At 41.0% G+C, this 8,464-nt stretch overlaps 1 non-coding gene across 1 annotated transcript; it reads left to right on the top strand.

Annotated features, from left to right (window-relative positions):
* The first annotated feature begins 7,992 nt into the window (after positions 1-7,992).
* LOC141636124 (small nucleolar RNA R71) lies at positions 7,993-8,099 on the top strand. Its single transcript, XR_012540758.1, has one exon. It is a non-coding gene; the product is annotated as a small nucleolar RNA R71 (small nucleolar RNA).
* The last annotated feature ends 365 nt before the right edge of the window (positions 8,100-8,464 follow it).

The raw sequence follows: 8,464 nt of genomic DNA, 5'->3' as shown, positions 1-8,464 counted from the left end.
AGAGAAAAAGGATTAAGCAGATAAAGAAAACAGCTAAGACAGACGGTTCACTATGATCATTCGGTCAAGTAATCTAGGTCTCAGGTCAATGTAAGTATGGTCTAAGGAGCAGTGAATATCTCCTTTCGGTCTCAATTCGCCCTAAAGCACAAATAGCTTAGCTCTCGCCCTCACTATAGTACCCTATTGTTCGCTACTAGTCTCACCCCTTCCAACCTTTCGGTCCAGTTCAAGGTCTACTATGATTTAAACGCCTAATTGCGTCGACTCAATTAGACAGAAACAGAATAATGCACCATTTAACAACGAGGACTACACTATCATTAATTAATAAATCGATTACTATCCCTTCATAATCATGGATCCCCTTTAGTCTTAGCAAAAGGGAATTAGCTATGCAGCATTATTGAACTAACAACAACAACATGTAGATAATAGGAGTTAAACATGATAGCAAAACTAGTGAGGATTAAAATAGAGTAATGATTAAGATAATAAAAGAAAGATAGCAAAATAACAGTAAATATGATTAAGGAATTTAAGGAGGAATAATAATACCAATCGCAAATCCAAATCCGAGTAGCAAAGTGTAGAGGAAAAGAGAAAGGGAAGCAACAGTAGGAAATTCTAGAGTAAAAGTGTATGAGAGGAGTTACACAGTCTACTGTATTAGTAGCATACGAAATTACTTCTCCAAACCTAATCCATAGCCTAATTACAAAAGCCCATACAAAAATAGGCGGAAAAACTCTATTACAGGCTAAATCACTAGATCGAGTGGAAATAAACCACTCGATCGAGCAACTAAACGTCAAACCCCTCGATCGAGTGGAAATAAACCACTCGATCGAGTATCTCCTTGCAAAGTCTTCTCGTTTGAATACTCGAACTGCTCGAACGAGTAACCTTCAGTAAGTAAAGCATTCGATCGACTAGAAAAGTAGTCGATCAAGCTATTTTGGCACGTAGACATTATAACACCTTCCGAAACCAGCTCACGCGTCTTCAAAGTGATAGATTCCAAGCTCCGGCTCCTTGTTCTCCATAAATGCATGCAAATGGGATGAATTTAGGTTTGATTTAGCTCCTCTTTGGTTTATTCCTGCAATTTACATAAAATGAACCAAAGTAGAATATTCGGGGGTATTTTTAGCCAGATGCTACATAAATAATGCAGAAATGCGTGAAAAAATGAGGTAAAACCTTATATAAAATACACGCATCAATGAGGCGGAACATACGGTTGCTGCTGCTGCGGTGGAGGTGTAGGATTCAATACATTCTGACTAGTCCATTTCAAATTTGGATGAACTCCACTCTGATTGTTGTAATAGGAGCCCCCTTGCCTATATTGTTGAAAGGCAAGAACCTGCTCCTTCTCAGTTAGACAGTCAATAGCAGTGTGACCATCATTGCTTCCACACCTCTCACATGAAGCAGTTCCTAGACTAGTCAACAAGTGAACCGTCTGTTGATCTCCTGCATTCTTTAACTCCAATTTGTCAAAACAGGCATTCATGGCTTCCAGTTGAGCCACAACTGCACTATCAACAGAAGGAACTATTCTTATTCCACCTCTTGGGTTCCCATATTCAGCACAATGGGTAGCCATCTCCTCAATAATTCCCTATCCTTTGTCATCATCTATATTCTTCTGAAACCGGCCATTTGATGCAGCATCCAAGATAGCACGGTGATCGTCATACAACCCATTATAAAATTGGTTGCACAAGTACCATGGCTCTAAACCGTTATGTGGGATAGACCGTACCATTTTATTGAACCGGTTCCACGCTTCATACAAGTTTTCATCCGGAGTTTGCTTGAAACTCGTGATTTTTCCTCTCAGCTGATTAGTTCTTTGTGGAGGAAAGTATCTTTTGTAGAAAGTGATACCCATCGTGAGGTGTCAAAAATAAATTTATAATCTCCAACTACAACTATAGCTAGCGGCAGTCGGGTCGAACCACAGAGAGGCAGACATAATTTCTAGTTGTTTAAATTCGGTCTAAGGTAACAATAAGATGGGGGTTTGATTGGGTTTGGTCTATAGCTAATAACAATAAAAGAAATGTAAACTAATGAAATATATAAAATCAAGTTTAAAAAGAGGTACTAGGATGGTCGGTTCGTTATAGTTTCGGCGACAGCATACTAAACAGGTCTAAGTCAAACACATGAGGCAGGAAATAAAGAGGTCCTCTCGGTCCACTCTTAACAAATAGCATCTTTCGATCTCGCTATAGGTCCGTAATATCACTAATACTAACTTTCGTCCTGAAAAGTGATTTACGGTCTAAACATTACCTATCTTTCGATCTCAGCATAGTTTAGTCATTTTAATTGGTGATCTAACAACTGTCCCTATCTCTCGATCTAATGGGTCAGTCGTATCCTAAGCATTCAACTAGTCGTGTGCACTCGATTCGTCGAATAAATAATTAAAACAATTAAAACGAAAATAAAACCTCACGTGGTCAGTCGATCGACCAGGTATGGCGGTCGATCGACTGACACGCGATTCAGGCCGTGTTCATTATATTGCCGCCTACACTACAATTCCCCTACATCCTAGCACGAATAATTTAGCTACTCATACTAATAATGGTAACAACAATAATATTGAAGAAATAAACAGAAGAATTCATAATTAAAACTACGGAACAAAAGGCTAGCATAAAACGATAATTATGGTTTCGGGAACTAACTAACAATTCTATATCTATGAATGCAATAAAGATGAACTGAAATAAGAAGAATACCAAGATCGCAGAAGAATTGTAACGGAAATGATTGAAAGCACAAACGAAAATCCAATGCGAAATAGTATCCCGAACCCTAATTATTAAAGCTAATGAAAACCGAATGTAAAAGCGATGAAAACTCGGATGAATAATCTGATGTTCTAGGTTACGTTATATAGAAAGTATACGTAACATAATTCCTAAACCTAATAACTCATGGGCTTGATAAATCTCGATCTTTAAATTCTCGTCTGGAATAGCGACTTGGTCGATCGACTAAGAGTGGCGGTCGATCGACCGAATGGCAGTGTACAATAGCTTCTGGAACCCGCAAGCCGGTCGATCGACTGAAGGTAGTGGTCGATCGACTGCTTTAGCTGCTACTTGACTTTCATAATCTCGTGGATTTATATTTTGGGCCTTGGATTGCGCACCAAGCTCGTTCCTTAAGCGAATACTTCACGTCAAATGCAATGCAGGATACTCGGGGACGGATTTAGCTCGATTTCCGCTGGATTCTTCATATTTCTGCAATAATGTACAAAAATACGGAAGTAAACGGGAATAAGGAGAAATGTAGCATAAACTACATGAATGAGCTCTGAAATGCGTGTAAAATGGGATGTAAAACATCATATAAAAGACACGCATGAAACTTCCCCAAACCAAACCCTTGCTTGTCCCCAAGCAAGAACTAGACTCGATCCTAAAACCTAATGGAACGAGTTCAATCTCAGAGTGAAATGCAACATGTAAAGCCTAAACCAATTTAATGCAATAACTAACAATTAATTAGCAATGCGAATCATGCAAACGAGTTATGTAGTCGTTAAAAACCGCTGAACCGTCAACTGTAGATACTTATCAAATCGGACTCTAACGGGTTGCTCAAATCTCTCATAAGCATAGGTGAATATAAGAGGATAGAAAGAATTCATTTTGTAGAGACTCTCACCTAACTACGACCTATGAGAACATGCTTGCAGTATAATATAAAAGTAATCTCTATGACCGTTCATATGCATTCCAACCAACAAATGACCATGACACATGCCGAGGTATATATGGGATATGTGAGGTATGGGTAAGAAGAGGCAAAACATGTATGGAAAAGTGGAGATATAGGTGATCAAGCTAGTACCCAAACGGAACCACATGGCAACATCCTTCTTCTTGCTCAAAATCAATTGATACGGTGCGATGCTATAGCAAGCACAAATCTCACAATCTCCAGGTATAAAAGTAATCAACTAACTCCCCATAAGATATGAATAATACATGGGAGCAAAAATCGCCATAAGATAAAGCTTGAATTATACGAAATTGATTCTTTCTTTTTTCTCGAACCTCAGTCGATCGACCTATGATGTCAGTCGATCGACCGCTTCAACAGTACAGAACCTCTTTTTCTCTTTTTGAATCACTTTTCACTTCTTTTTTCTTTCTTTCCTTTCTTTTCATTCTCCCAATAACATCTCAAATAAGAGCAAATGCTACCAAAAACTAAGTAACAATCCCAAGAACACGGACTACTAGCTTGACAAAGGACAGGCTAAATGTAGGATGTAGTAATGGGACAAAAAGGCTATTTTTGACAGTATGGAGCTTATGGGCAAAACGAAAAAAAGGGAAACCTCTACCACATGTGTCAACTAACCACAAACCGAATGCATATAGGTATTAAGCAGATTAAGTTCATATTTATGCACATTTATGTAACATGTCTCATAAGGAGTAACTACTCACATCCTAGATAAACTGGTCATAAATGTCACCAGTTATAGGCTCTAAATCTCAGAAATATGATGTAGTTTGCCAATTTTCTAAGTCAAGTCTCAATTTCAGCAAGAAATTTAACGAAAACTCGTAGATATGCACTAATATGATTCTACTAATAACATGTTAATCAAGCAAGGCTTAAGCATAAACAAATACAAATGCAATATCATCCTTGAAATACCACCGTTCCGACTCGACCTATATGCTAAAATAAACATGCATTTTATTGAAATTTTTGAAAATTTTCAATTTTTTTGGATTTTGTATTTTTTGTGTGTACAAATATAAAATGAAATAAACAATGCAAAACAGAATGTAAACGTGAATGCAAGCAAATGATATGCGACGCAAAACCCTTCCCCAAACCAAATCGCACAATGTCCCCATTGTTCAAAATCATGTAATGAAGAAAAGAGAAATGGTAATTTGCGAGAAAATTTAAACAAATAAAACATGAAGTAAAGACTTAGAAACTCACAAGACTTTTAAGTGCAGCAAAGGAAACCTCCCCAAACCAGCGTGAGCTAGGAGGTTTCAGTAGCCAGCAGTGCTACTCATAAGTACCTGAAAAGACAAACAAAATACCACGCATAAAATCGAGAAAGCAGTGATGAAGCGGTATTATGTGCAAAATTGAGAAAAATAGAAGAAATAAATAGTGACGGAAGATAAAGTGGAGTAGAAAACTCCCTTAGTTCCGCAAATCGACCAAACATAGCAGGAGAGAGGTCGTAACAGGTACAGCAGTGCAGGTCGGTCGATCGACCACAACACTCAATCGATCGACCGAGGTGAAAGGAACAGTAGCTCCTGGAAACTGCAGACCAGTCGATCGACCACTCAGGCCAGTCGATCGACTGAGAATACTGCTGTAACTTCTTATTTCTTCGTGTTTGCTCAATTATTTGAGCTAATGAGGTCTAAAAACCTGCAAGTGCACAATAATACGCGCCCAAAATTACGCAAAACCCAAAATAAAGTCTAAAGCGTATAAAATCCTAAGCAAGCAAAATAAAATGCGAACTTTCGCGCACACAAAAGTAATAAAAAGTTTCTAACAAAAGCAAATAAAAAGTTTGGAAAACATGTGATCAACTAGTAGTTGATCAAGAACGGCCACGAAATGGCCCACTTCGTCGGCTTCTGGCTACTAGAGGTAGCCTCAACGGTGCTTATCTTATCAGTTGCACCCTTCTTAGCTTCCACGTCCGTATGGCTCAACGGATCAACACTTTCATCATCTCCCCAGTCAATGATCTCTTCTTGCTCACCAAAGTCCAAGTCGGACTCCGTTACTTTGATTGGCTCGTCATCAACTTCCTCATAAGAGGCATAGCTAAGGCAACCAAGACCTCCTCGTGAAACGATTGGCTTCTTCGCAGCTAGGGTGACTTGCAGCTCTCCCTTCCCCAAACCAGCTCCTGCAGTATCAGAAATAGACAAATATTCCTCCAATTTGCTCCCAATCTGGGGCGGAGGGGTTACAGCAGGAATAGAGATAGGCATATCAGGAAGCACAAAGTACGATTTCTTGTCAGAAACCGTATTATAAGTCACAGCCCACATGGGGCCCTTCTTCTTAGCAGGTTGGGCAAAAACAATAGAATGCTTCCCTACTTTAAAAGTCAAGGTACCCGAACCAACATCTATGACTGCACCAGCAGTGTGAAGAAATGGCCTACCCAAAATAATGGGAATATGGGCATCCTCAGGCATGTCAAGTACGACGAAGTCAACAAGGAAGAAGAACTTCCCTATTTGCACGGGGATGTCCTCTAAGACTCTATCTAATTTGGACCGCAGATCGGTCACCATTTGTATTGTGTCATGTCATCACCGTGAACCTAGTCAATTTGAGCTTCCTAGCAAGACTCAGGGGCATTACACTTATACTAGCTCCTAAATCACATAATGCCTTCTCAATAGAGAAGGTACCTATATTGCAAGGAACAGAAAAGCTACCCGGGTCCTCTAGCTTATGGGGTGCAGTGTGAGACAAATAAGAGCATGAATCTTTGGTTAATGCGACAGTATGCACATTTTCAAGTGACTTTTTCTTAGACAAGAGTTGTTTCATGAATTTAGTATAGGCAGGCACTTGATTAACTAACTCAAGGAAAGGCACTTGTACATTCAAGCTACGAATAAATTTTTCAAATTTGTTGAAAGATACCTGTTCCTTCGTCGGCACTAGCCTTTAGGATATGGGGAAATTTGTAAGAAGTAGCTTAGCCCTCTCCTCTAAATCGCGCATGCCGGTATCCGTGGACTTAGGCTGGAAGTCAATTACTTTCTCCTTGTTGAAGCTTGAACCCTCTTCAGACCGTCGTAAATGTGAACCATTGATCGACATCGGTCGTCATTTGCCGGAGCCGGATCGACCCATCGAAGCATTCTCGTCCCCCCTAATATTTCGGGATCGTCGTGCCCCGAAACAAATGATCCCTCAAGTTGTCGGGCATCGGAGGACGAAAAATCTCACTATCGCAGCCGATCTCGTCGATCGACCGGTGATGTCGATCGATCGACCGAGATGAACAGACAGAAGCTCTGTAACCCGCACTTGATCGATCGACCGGGTATGTCAGTCGATCGACTGATATACCTGGTAGACGCCTTTTTCTTTCCTTTGCTCGTTCCAGCTTTGTTTTGACTCGGTTTTGCCTCATCTTTTGCAGCATCATCCTCGACCATAGCAGGCCCCTCCAGGGTAGACCCACTCCTTAAAGTTATGGCATTTAGGGTCTCTTTCTGGTCAGTTTGAGTCGGTAAGTGTCCCGGAGCTCGAGTGGTACTCTTGCTAGCCAACTAAGCAATTTGGCTCTCTAGCATCTTCATCCCGGCCTCTCTAGCTTGGGACTCCTTCAGCAATAAGTTCTTCAACTCGGTGAACTCGGAATTTTGGGATTGTTGCTGGTGCTGAGGAATATACGGAGGTTTTTGATATGGTTGTTTGTGTGGAGGCACATATGTTTGCTGCTGCTGCTGTTGTGGAGGTTGAGTCGGATTCAGGACATTCTGGCTACTCCACCTCAAGTTGGGGTGGACATTCGGCTCATAGTACGTGTTTGTTTGCCTATAGTGTTGAAAGGCAGCACAAGACTCAAAGGGGACAGAATAATTCTCTGAGACATACCCCTCAGCTCCACATCTTCTACAGACGAAAGGACCGTCTGAAACAGCGTTAACATGGTACATACATCCTTTAGAATCTCCTCTTGACTCATATTTGTCAAACCTTGCAGTGAGAGCTTCTAGTACAGCAACAGAGGAAGATTCAGCAGCTCTCCTCTGGTTTCCTCTCGAATTCCCATATTCAGCCTTATGAGTGGCCAAATCATCAATGATCTTCCACCCCTTAGTCTCTCCCATGTTCTCAGCAAATCGGCCATTGGCTGCAGCATCCAAAATAGCCCTCTGATCGTCATACAACCCATTATAGAACTGATTGCAAAGACTCCATTTCACGAACCCATGGTGCGGTATGGTTCGCACCAATTTCTTGAAACGGACCCATGCTTCATGAAAGTTCTCATCAGGCCCTTGTTTAAAGCTCGTGATCTGAGCTCTAATGGCATTTGTCTTCGTGGAAGAGAAGTACTTTTTGTAGAATGCCAGGGCTAAGGAATTCCAGTCGGTGATCGCCTGGGCGGCTCGGTCCAGATCTCTATACCACTCCCTTGCAGCATCACAAAAGGAGAAAATGAACATGGTCTCCTTGATCTGGTCTTGGGTCACACCGGCCGACGGGGGTATAGAGCAGCAATAATCAATAAAAATCTCCATATGCTTGGCTGCATCTTCATTTGCAGCTCCCTCGAACTGGTTTCTCTCAACCAGATTAATATAGGAAGGCTTTGGCTCGAATTTTCTCGCCTCCCCAGGTAGTTCGAATCCTTTGTAGAGATTGGCAGCTGTCGGCTCTGAGTGACTAGCATTGG

This window comes from Silene latifolia, chromosome Y, assembly GCF_048544455.1.
Source record: "Silene latifolia isolate original U9 population chromosome Y, ASM4854445v1, whole genome shotgun sequence".
Classification (NCBI taxonomy): domain Eukaryota; kingdom Viridiplantae; phylum Streptophyta; class Magnoliopsida; order Caryophyllales; family Caryophyllaceae; genus Silene; species Silene latifolia.
Note: the sequence above shows the minus strand (reverse complement) of the source record. Positions and strands in the feature narration are given on the sequence as shown.